Source organism: Silurus aristotelis (assembly GCF_946808225.1).
Source record: "Silurus aristotelis genome assembly, chromosome: 23".
Lineage (NCBI taxonomy): Eukaryota > Metazoa > Chordata > Actinopteri > Siluriformes > Siluridae > Silurus > Silurus aristotelis.
In genome coordinates, this window is record NC_139596.1 from 5,476,557 (window position 1) to 5,488,862 (window position 12,306).

Consider the following 12,306-nt stretch of genomic DNA (forward strand, 5'->3'; position numbering starts at 1 on the left):
CTCCTACAGTGCTTCCCTGCTCATAAATTACAATATTTATTATTTACATGTCCCTTTTATTAAAGCTTCAAAGTACATTGATGCCCCCTAATGCACCACAGCACTGCAGTGAGCTTTAAAAAGTTGCCGACCCCAAAAAAAAAAACCAAGTCTGAATGTCTGTTTGCTTTTTCACGAATGTACTTTAAAGCATAAAACTAAAACTAAAACGGACTGTGCTTTACCTCTCTCTCTCTCTCTCTCTCTCTCTCTCTCTCTCTCTCTCTCTCTCTCTCTCTCTCTCTCTCTCTCTCTCTCTCTCTATCTATATAGGTTAGAAAAGCTTTTGAGATTAACTTGAGATTCTTCTGACTGCAAAATTTTCTGTGTAATCTCAGACCATTAATATGTAATGTTTACATTTGAGTGATGTTTACATGACATCTATGTCTCGTGACACAGTTCCACAAGTTAGATATATTTGTACACACACACACACACACACACACACACACACACACACACACACACACACAGAATGACACACAGCCAGGTAAATCTCCACATGTAAGACCCTCTTCAATCCTCCCACACTTCCAAACAGACATGTGAGTAAGTTACTGAGCAAATAACCAAACAAACATCTAAGGACTATTATAACAAATTAAATAAATAATATTAATAATGATAATATATATTATTAGTAGTAGTAGTTATATTTTTAGAACAATAAAAACACTGTCATGTGAATAATGGCAATATTACAATTTTTATTAATTTTAGGGTACTTTTCTAATCTTTTCATGATACATTTTTAATTCATTTAATTTGGAGCAAAATAGTACTAAAAGGTACAGGTTTTTATTTATTTTATTTAAACTTTATCCAAACTTTGCACTTTTCATAAACACACACACACACACACACACACACACACACACACACACACACACACACTGTCTAAGAACATAAAATATAGAACTGAGCATTTGCATCAAATATATATATATATAAAATAAATAATTTCCTAAACTGCATGTAATATGATTTTCCTATTTTGAAAGTGTATTAAAAGTATTTCCAGTGTGTAGGAATATCAGTAGTTTCTACAAATTTTACATTTAAATATAATGTGTTATATGATAAGCAAAATATTTTAAGAAAAAAAAAATTTGAGTTGATCTACAAATTTACAACCCAATTTTTCGTTGTCATCTGTAATCATACCTAATATATGGTTTTTCAGTCTACACACTTACAGCACATCTTCCATATTTTTTTTTGTCTAGATATTTTTATAACTGGCACACTTTTGGTGCTATTTCCTAAAATAAACATAATCTGAAGGGTAATATGTAATAACGTTTATAGCAAGTGATTGTCTATATGTCCTTATATTCATCATGATTAAGAAACGCCAAACACTAAAGTCCAGAAAAATTTTTATTATTTCCTACAATGTCAGAAATATCAATATCAGTTGATTTTCTGTTACAGGCCTTTATAAAATAAAATAAAAAATAAAAAATACAAAAATAAACAATTTTATAAAAAAAAAATTTTTCACAGCTGGTTTAAAGCTGGATTTGGTGCAAAACAGTTCTAAAAGTAAATCCTGCTAACAATTCACTTCACACAAGATAACATGATCAAGAAAAAAGTCTAAGAACCTACAAAAACACAAATGACCTGCATAAGTGTTCAGAGATGTCATGCCATGTAGGGATTAATGTTAAAATTTGTTTAAAAATTCTTCATTTCTGCAAAGATGCTTTGTGACAATGTCTATTGTTAAAAGCTTTTTGCAAATACTACTGAACTGCACTGAATCAAATGTTTCAAGGAGGCAAATGTTGCTGAGGTTAAATGAGAGTGTAAACGTACCTGAGTGTCTTCAGACATGAGGTACATCCCCGCTGTAACCTCTCTGTAAAGCAAAGTCGAAGATTTACGTCTTCCTTCTGCATTTCATCCCTCACTTTCCTGTCTCTTTGTGCTCTAACATTTATTTTCTCTTCTTCGTGCAACACCAGAGTCAAGCTGTGTGATTGGGTATGTGTGACAAAGTGTGAATATGTGTTAGAGAGAGAGAGGGAGAAAGAAAGAGAGAGACTGAGAGAGCGAGAGAGAGAAAGAGAGAGAGAGAGAGAGAGAGAGAGAGAGAGAGAGAGAGAGAGAGAGAGAGAGAGAGAGAGAGAGAGAGAGAGAGAGCAGAATGCTGGTTGAAAGCTCACCAGTGGAGTGTTTGTATGTGTGTGTGTGTGTGTGTGTGTGTGTGTGTGTGTGCAGCACACTGTATGAGTGTGAGCGTGTGACTGAGTGAATGAGATAGAGCGAAGAAGGAAGCAGCACAAACATGACGTCTCTGTGGGAAAGCCTCCCTCCCTCTCTCCCTCCTTCCACCTCTCCCTCTACTTCTTTCCTCTCTCTTATCCCACACTCCCTTCTTCCACCCTTTTTCTTCCCCATATATTTTATGTCTTTTTTCTTGACTTTTGTCATCCTAAAACAGGAAATCATTCCTCTTTTTCTCACATTTCTCTCTCTTTGTGTGCTTGTTAGCTGCTACTCCATTTTTGGAATGCAGATAGCAGTTTTGTGGTTTTGGATGGGGAAGTTAAACATGTTTGCCATCAAAAGACTACAATCATGAATAACTTAAATGTGGTTGGAACAAAGGAGTGTGTATATCTGAGTCTATTGTCTCTGTTAATTTCTGAACACCGCACTGATTCGCTGAGGATTCCTTACCTTGTGAGGAGAGACTCTGGATTTCCACTGTGGAAAATTTCATTTTGCTGAAAAGGATTGGATTTTTTAAATGTATTTAAAGCCTCTTTATATACCGTATTTTTCGGACTATAAGCCGCTACTTTTTTCCCACGTTTTGAACCCCGCAGCTTAAACAACGAAGCGGCTTATTTATGAATTTTTTGGGTTTTTCCCGGTTTCACAAACTTCAAGCCAAAAAACTGAACCCCATAACATTAGACCAATGAAATTTCCGAACGGAAACGAAAAAACGCACCTCACCTGTGTTCTGAGCTGCACCGCATCGGGAGAAAAAAAGTTTTTTTTTAAACGCACGACGATGTCAAAAGATAAACTCCCGAGAGAAATAGTTGTGAAAGGAAGGAGGAAGACAGTGAACAATGTCTTACTTGGTAGGCTACTGTTTAGATACAAGCCGTTGTAACGCGTTGAGTCTGGGTGAAGGGAGAGCTCACTAACTCCAGTTGCAACAGAAATCATATAAGCACAGACAGGTTTCCAAAACTCGTGCTTTTTGATTTTTCTTAGCAACAGCGTTACGGGTTAGTCAAAGAAACTTAGAAATGAGCATCAGAAAATAAAAAGGACATAGTCCTCAGTCTTACACACACGCAGTAATAGCGGAAGAATGCAGTGGGATGCTATTCCCAAAATACCGCTATGCTCCTAATAGAAGCGCAACATATTGCATTTAGTGTCTTTCGTTAAAGCCTGTGTATAGTTCATTAGTTTTAGTGTAGACACCTGCGGCTTATAGACAGGTGCAGCTTATTTATGTTTAAAATAAAAATCTTTGTCAAATACAGTGCGGCTTATATATGGGTGCGCTTTATAGTCCGGAAATTATGGTATACTGTGGTTTAATTGTTTGTAATGTAAGCATAATTATTTGCAATCATTAAATTTTAATGTAAAAGCTAAAAAAAAAGAATTGACATACCCAAACTAATAAATAATTTATGAGAAATTAATAATTAAATCAGCCAATCACGTATCAAAGCTTCAGTTAGGATTAGCCCCAGCATCAGAGTGAGGGAAGGGATTAAAATCTATTGTCTCAATGACTTTAACTGTGGTACAACAACATGACAGACTGTCCATCTAGCACTATCATGGTTTTTTAGCAACAATCTAATGAGATATTTAGTGATTTTCACAAACATTACTTTCCAGAGTGTACACAAAATGGTGCCAAATCCATCCAGTTTGAAGAGAAACACCTTGTTGCTGCAAGAAGTCAGAGGAAAATGGCTAGAACTGAAAGGATGACTACAACTGTAGTGAGCATCTCAGAGACCTTGAAATGAATGAGCTATAACAGCAGAAGACCACATAGGGGTTCTATTCCCATCATCCAAGAACAGGAATCTGAGGCTACAGTGTGGAAAACCCCACCTAATCTGGACATTATCTGAAAACAGCTCAAATGCTATTAAAATTTCCCTACACTGTAAACCATGCCAGGATCTAGGAATATTTTTGACATTCAAATTGAAAATAGCATCATATTTCTGACATCTGTAACAGCTAGCTATCTAGTCATTTCGATAATTGCTTGCAAACTTGTTTTCATTTGTTGCAAGTAAATGCAAGTTAGATTTCAGTATTGTCATTGCCTCAGTGATTGCAATTGTTTGTATACTTTCTGGATTAAAGGAATATTCATTAGAGGACAGGTCAGGTCTGGCAACAGGAATGCAAAAAAGTTCTTACATTTTAACCATAACATACCAGTGCTGTTCATTTCTCTCATCTCTTATAAATGTCTGCTGTTGTTGTGATGTTGTTTTTCATTAGGTGTGACTCAAATAAAAAATGTTTATAGTGTTTATTTTTTCGAAACACTAAAAATCAATTGTAATGTGATTTGTCTGAACAAATACTAGTGATTGTGTTTTAAGACACATATTGTGTGCAGTCTGTTGTGAGTGCCATGCCTCAACTCACTATAATGTGGGAAATCTTTTCATAATAGAAATTTCCTGCAATGATTTGTCTGAATGGCAGTAGCTTATGTGCGATGTTGAATCTAAAAAAAAAAAAACACCTTGGTTCCAATATAATCGAGACAATGTTTCATGCAAACCTTCCAACCATGTCCCTGGATCAGCAGTCTTCCCTCTCCCTTAACCAGATTTTACCATTACAGCCCTGACAAAAGGCTGTTTCAGAGTGGTAATCTGCCTCAGCCATATGAACCATAACAGTGGGAGTATATGAGCTGAGCTGAGCCAGAATGCAAAGATGTACCCCAGCAACCACACCCTTCTCCCTCTCCACACATTTGGATGACTCCATTTTTTGGAGTTGGTACAGTGTGGAAAGGCTCCATGGGGGGTGAACTTGTCTTGAACTGCTCCTCTACGTTGAAACCCTAGGGACCAGCCCAAACCCCCATTCTTGTTTTAGAGCTTGTCTGATTTGCCTCTCACCATCTTGTTCTTTCTTTATTTCTATTTAACTGCTGCTTTTTAGTCGTGAGCACAAAACCTCAGCAGTAAGCATAGTCTCTCATGGAGGCTTGCAAACATGTGTGTGCCATTTCAGTAATTTACTGTGGTCCTCTACTCTCTTGGTGTTTACACTTCTCCTGGTATCATATTTTCAAATGCAGCTCCAACTAAATTGTTTTTCAGTTTTTCAGTTACCTACTTTTTTTAATGAGGGCTTCTTTTTCTTTTCTTCATTAAATCATCTTTTTGTTTCTTGTTTGAAAGGAAGAGAAGAAGTGCAGACCCCAAACTCGCAGACGGTGGGCTGATTCTAGGCTTTAGACCCTGAAAAAAAGACTGTTTGTCAAGTGTGAGGATAGATAGAAAGGCTATTATGAATTCTTCCTCGGCTGGAGCATCAAGACATTGAGGCAGCATTATGTGAGTTTCAGAGTAGCATTCTTCGCTTGTCATTTCAGGTTTCACCCCATTATGTCACCTGATGCAGAATTAAACTTCTCATTTAGAGCTTTCTTTCTTCGCAAAGTCACCCACAAAGTCTCTTTCACTTGTATCTGTGATGCGCGATGGATTTGGCAGTTGGGTCTGTACTATTATTTTTTAGCTCTTAAACTATTCTCTATGTAGTTAGAAGCTGCATAATATGGACATATAAATTGCAAGATGAAATTGCCATGAAATTACCTGATTTAACCAGCAAAGATCAAAGGCTTTTTTTTCACAAGTGTTGATGAAAATTAAAAATGGATAAAAATAGGCCAACCTTTTAGGAAGTCATAAATTATTCATTGATCCAATAACCAACAGTCACTCAAAACTGTGAGCCATAATTAGAGGTTTGACACATGGACATACACACACACACACACACACACACACACACACACACACACACACACACACACACACACACACAAATACACAAATACACACACATTGTGAGGACATTAAATCACCCCTGGACACATTTTTTTGCATCATCATATTCTTAGTAATTTATTTATAAGAGTCAAACTTTTCAAACTATGCATCACATATATGTCGCACTATATACCCAAAAGTTAGTAAACATTTGACCATCAACCAAGATGTTCAACATCCCATTCAGGATTTAGTACTCCTTTCCTGTTAAGATAAACTACATTCATTGTAGCATGACTCTGGGATTAAGCCTATTCAGCAATGTTCTTGGTTTTGAAGGTCTGGGGTGCAGTTGGTGTCCAATTCATCTTCAAAGCATTTAGCGGTGTTGAGGTCAGGGTCTGTTCAGACACTTGTGTTTTTCTTCTCCAACCTTGGCCAACAATGCCTTCACTGAGCTTGCTTTGTGTACTAGGGCATTGTTACACTGGAACAGGTTTTTTCCTCTTGGTTTAAGTGAAGGGAATTGTAAAGGTACAGTATATTGGAATTGTATTGCAATCTATGGAAGTGTGTGATTCCCTCCTTACATTTGGGAAATATTTTTGTTCAACACTATTGTCTGTTGGTCAGCTGGCTAACATTTCACAGTAAATGTACAGATTTGACACAAATCTACACTTACTGACCACTATAATTCCAATCAATTCAATTCATTTTATTTTATTTGTATAGTGCTTTTAACAGTGCACATTGTCTCAAAGCAGAGACAATGTCAATTTTCCTTGCTTTAAAACATTGCCTCTGCTTTATTGAAGAAACTTGTAGTTGATTATCCATTGAACAAATCAGATGGTGGCAGTAGAATGCATAAAACATGCAGATATGGTTCAAGAGCATCACACATCAGAATAGGGGAAAAGAGGTTGCTCCCAGTAACTTTGACTGTAATATGACAGTTGGTAGCAGATGTCTCTGCATGGTCAGACTTGAGCTGACTGAAAGTCTGTGATCACTCTTTTCAGCTACACTCATTTCAACATTGTTTATACAATTAATTCTTAACTAAAATTACAATTAATTTTTTAGCTCATTTGATGTAAGCAGAGGTTGGGGCAATTATTACAGAGGATGACAATACAAGCCTATGTGTTATCTTATGGTCAGATTTACTCATCTTGCTGTATTATACCTCTGATTGTTGTTATGGAGGTTAATGCTTTTCATTGCAGGTTCTTACCAGGAAGCACTTAGCAGCAAATGCTTTCTTTTAACATCACAGGAGATTTACAGGCCATATAAATAAAATCTATAGGTGCATAAAATGTGATTGTTGTGTCAGAAATCATCATCACAAGCTTACTTGACATATATATGTACATTTATTTTGCATTACACATTTGCAGTAGTCTGTATACAGTTTACACTAGAAAGCATGCTCTCTGAAAGCCTTTTATGATGCATTAGAGAACCGGTTGTAAACTCTCTGCTGACTCTGCATGACAGGTTGAGAATGCTGGACAATCATAAGAATCTTTGCTGCAGTTCTGGCATTGATGAAAATTGCTCACAGAGACACTATGTCATGTTTCTCAGGATTTGCTTTAGGCCTTTGTGAATACCCAAAGACAATTGATTGCCCCTTGTCCATTTTAAACAAAAAAGCTTCAAAACACCAGAATTAATTTGCATTATTTGGCGAGATCCGTCCATTTTAAGTATTGCTTTATTCCCAAGCCATACACTCAGTGTTTTGAGTGGCTTAGCCTATTTTGTTAGTTTTGAAGGCTCAGCTCAATCAAGAAGGGCTGAGAGGGTCTAATTATTGCTAGACTGCTGAGGTACAGCACACAGGTTTTGTGTTTATGCCCACTAGTAAGTGATCTGTCGCTTAGAGACTTCCATGCTGAGTGTGTTATTGCAGCACGTTGCAGCCAGCTGAACAGGAATGCTCAGACTTGAATGAAGGGGCCCAACACAATCAGTAGACAATGATCCGAGACATACTCTAGCACTGCTGTTTTCAACGCCTGATGGGGGTAACTCTAAATACAAAAAGAAACCATTGAAACCGATGCGCTTCTCAAAAGACGTTAAATCCCCATCAGGTGTTGCAATTTTCTGAAAAGCTTGAGTAAACCAAATTTTGCCCATTCCTTTCTTGAAAACATGCCAAGATGTCTAGAAACATAATACATGGATAAAGCAATATGTCTGAAAGGAAGATTCGCTATAGAAAAATAAAGGGTATGTTTTGGCTGTGGAGAGTAACAGACTATGGAAGCTTTCATGTTGCTAACTAATGTATGATGTAATTATACAATGTAATATATAATGTATCTATCACATGCAAATCTCTGGCTCAACTTTTATGGTACTGTAAAGTAATTACGCTGTTGATCAGGTATATCAAAGCCATGAAACGGAATGCTATCTGGTAAAAAAAAGAAATGGCATTCTGTAACACAAACCACCACAGCAGTAGAACTCTGAAAATGTTTAAGATTAATGGATTTCAGATTTCAAAACAGGTTTTTAAAGAGGTTTTAAAAATTGCTATGTGAAATAATGTAAGACAACAGAATGATGGGTATTTAGAGTAAAGCTACTGATTGCTTGATAAACTGGTCAGTTAAAAAAAAAAAACTAAAAGCCTGATTTTGGTACATTTAATAAATCTAAAGAATCATGGACCATAGAATTATTTGTTGATAACATGACTGGAAGAAGGAAAAGAGGATAGCCAAGGTGGAAGTTTATGAATGTGGTAAGGGAAGACATGCAGGTAGTTGGTTGGAAAGAGGCAGATGTTGAGGACAGGGTAGCACAGAGACGGCGCTAGTTAAGGTGGTAAATGACCTGTTATTGGACTCTGATCAGGGTTTTGCCTCTTTACTTGTTTTGCTCGACCTTAGTGCAGCATTTTACACCATTGATCACACTATACTGCTTGCTAGACTTGAGAACGTTGTTGGAATAAAGGGAACAGCTCTCTCCTGGCTTAGGTCTTATTTGACTGATCGCTATCAGTTTGTTGATGTAAATGGTGAGTTCTCCACACTATATGAGGTAAAGTTTGGTGTTCCTCAAGGATCTGTATTAGGCCCACTGCTTTTCTCTTTATATATGCTGCCTCTGGGTGAAATCATTCATAAACATGGGATTCGCTTCCATTGCTATGCTTATGATACACAGTTGTATATTTCAGCAAATCCAGATGAGAGAGATCAGCTTAACAATGTTGAGAAGTGTGTAAAGGACATTACACAGTGGATGCTTGATAACTTTCTTCTGCTCAACTCAGATAAGACGGAAGTACTTTTACTAGGACCACATGCAGCTAGAAGCAACCCTTCAGATTACGTAGCATCTCTGGATGGTGTTTCTGTTGCAGCGTGTACGGCTGTCAAAGACCTTGGTGTTATTATTGACCCTAGTCTTTCCTCTGTAGTGATGGGAAGTCCGATTCTTTTTTGCGAATCAGTTCTTTCGGACAGTTTGTTTCAAAGAACCGGTTCACCAGTTCTTTTACGTTCTTACGTCATGACGTCATGCATATCCAAATATCATCTCGGAGGATGAACATACACACTAAACACATTTAAATAAAGTCATGTCTATTGCATGAGGGCATATAGCTTATCTGTTTAAATTAAATCATCATCATTATCTTAGAAATGTTCCTTACATTTACATTTTGCACTAAACCACCCAATACAGGCACTGATGTGCAAAACGTTGATGTTTTAAGTTGTTAGTAAATAAACTTACTTTTAATTTAAGTCCTCAGTTCACCTGTGCTCATATATCAGCAGCGCAGCACCAGCCTTTACAGTATGTCGAACGCATCTGATTCAGAGTCCAAAAAGTGTGTGTGTGTGTGTGTGTGTGTGTGTGTGTGTGTGTGTGTGTGTGTGTGTGTGTGTGTGTGTGTGTGTATTAATGTCAGACGCGTACTGCTCGGTAGGTCACGCATGCTCAGTATCAACAATTCGTTGGTATCAGTAATATGTCGGACGTGTCCGAAAGAAACGGTTCTTGATACAGTACTGGTGACTCGAGAACAGCAGTATGTGTGCTGCTCGGAATCGGCAGGTATGCGCATGCTCAGTGATGATCACTTGTTCAGCATGTTTCAGTTTAATGTGTGTACTGTTGGAGAAACTAGAGAAGAACCCCATTCTCAGGGATATTGATTTATTTTGAGCTGGATAGACGGTCATACACATTCAAAAGTGAGTAACTTGAGTAATTTTGTTGATTAGTACTGATTTGAGACGCGAACTGTTTTGAACGATTCAGTCCGATTTGGTGAACTGGTTCGACCGGTTTACTAAAAAGAACCAGTTCAAATGAACGATTCGTTCACGAACCGGACATCACTATTCCTTTGAGGCTCATGTAAATAATATTTCCAGGATCGCCTTCTTTAACCTTAGAAATATTGCTAAAATTAGAAATATGATGTCATTACAGGATGCAGAAAAACTAGTTCATGCTTTTGTTACATCTAGATTAGACTACTGTAACGCTTAACTGCCTGGGTGTTCGAGTAAGTGCATAAATAAGCTTCAGTGAGTTCAGAATGCAGCAGCAAGTGTCCTCACTAGATCTAGAAAATATGACCACATCCCCCCTGTTTAAATCAGTCTACACTGGCGCCCAATTAAATCTCATATTGATTATAAAATACTACTACTGACATATAAAGCACTTAACGGTCTCGCACCACAGTATCTGAGTGAACTTCTGTACCAGTATGATCCTCCACACCTAGTCAGATCAAAAGGTGCAGGCTATCTGTTGGTACCTCAAATAATGAAGACTACAGTAGGGGGCAGATCTTTCTCTTATAAAGCCCCACAGTTATGGAACAGCCTTCCAATCAGTGTTCGGGACTCAAACACAGTCTCAATGTTCAAGTCGAGGTTGAAAACGTATTTATTAAGTCAAGTCTTTTATCAGTAGATTTTTTTTATCTAAAGGAGCAGATCTGGAGGGATCATGGATAAAGAGTGTTTGGTGAACTAAGTTATTTGTATGCTGTCGTCCCCTCACTCTTACACGTTCACTCAGGTTTGTTGACGGTGGTGTGGTGGGTCGTCTCTTATCCCAGAGATCCCTCATGTCTGTGTTACCTTCTGTTTCTCCCTTTTAGTTATGCTGCCATATCAAGTCTTGCCGGAGTCCAAACTGCACAGTGACATTAACTTTCATACAACAATAAAGACACATAATAATCCATATCCTTTCCTTCCTGTTACCCTCTTCTCTCTCTCTCTCTCTCTCTCTCTCTCTCTCTCTCTCTCTCTCTCTCTCTCTCTCTCTCTCGTTAAACATGCTCCTGAGGTTCCAGTGACCACTGTTCCTGCCCCTCTCCCCTCCGTGGATCTTCCCACTTCGTCCAGGCCTGCCTCTGGATAGTGTTCTCTTCGATTGGAGGTCACTCTGTGCAGCTGGGGTAGGTTTCTGATCAATGCCTTGGGTGGTTCCATGGAATTCCGGAGTAAGAACGGGAGCTTTGAGGATGGATTTGGACTGTAGTTAATGTCAACAGTCTGCTACATTGACTCAGGACTACAGTTTGCTTCTGATCCCCATCACTGTACCTCACATATATCTGCAATAATTGGACATTCAGTACAACCCAGACAAGGATGGGTTCCCTCTTGAGTCTGGTTCCTCTTAAGGTTTTTTCCTTATGCCATCTTTTGGAGTTTTTCCTTGCTACAGTCGACACCGGCTCGCTCATCAGGGACAAACTTACACTTATAAAGAACATATTCATTTTTTATCACCTCATTATCTGTGTAAAGCTGCTTTGAGACAATGTTCATTGTTAAAAGCGCTATACAAATAAAAATGAATTGAATTGAATGACCCTAAAGGGAGCAGCTGAAAAAAAGAAGTAGAAAAGGAAGAAAAAGATGATGAAGAAGATAGCTTTACTCTAAATATCCACTTTATTTTTGACAAAAGTGCCACAGTAAATGGTACTACTATGTAGGTACTACTTACTAGGTAAAAACTATAATGCCAATACTTGATAATATCAAGATCCTGAAAACTAGCTAGTTAGCAAACTAGACAGCCTACATATTTAGAAGTGTAATGAAAATGGCATGTTCTTCTTTATTTAATTGTTTTTATGAAGGGTTGTAGTCAAGAGTAAGGGCTGAAAATAAAGGTTCCCCTTTTTACAGGTAAAAAAAGTAATAAAAAAAGATGGCGCTCCATTTCA

At 37.6% G+C, this 12,306-nt stretch overlaps 1 protein-coding gene and 1 long non-coding RNA gene across 3 annotated transcripts in view; one reads left to right on the top strand and one right to left on the bottom strand.

Moving 5' to 3' along the window:
• The window catches only part of hs3st1l2 (heparan sulfate (glucosamine) 3-O-sulfotransferase 1-like 2), a 31,621-nt gene extending 29,325 nt beyond the window's left edge, over positions 1-2,296 (bottom strand). Inside the window, exon 1 of one of the 2 annotated variants that reach the window (XM_083527047.1) lies at positions 1,864-2,296. The gene's annotated coding sequence lies outside the window, so the exon portion shown is untranslated. The remainder of the gene's footprint in view (positions 1-1,863) is intronic. The other variant, XM_083527048.1, reaches the window with a different exon arrangement.
• The window catches only part of LOC310718318, a 198,226-nt gene extending 194,636 nt beyond the window's left edge, over positions 1-3,590 (top strand). Inside the window, exon 3 of the long non-coding RNA XR_014531095.1 lies at positions 3,379-3,590. This is a non-coding gene — a long non-coding RNA (uncharacterized lncRNA). The remainder of the gene's footprint in view (positions 1-3,378) is intronic.
• Positions 3,591-12,306: the final 8,716 nt, after the last annotated feature.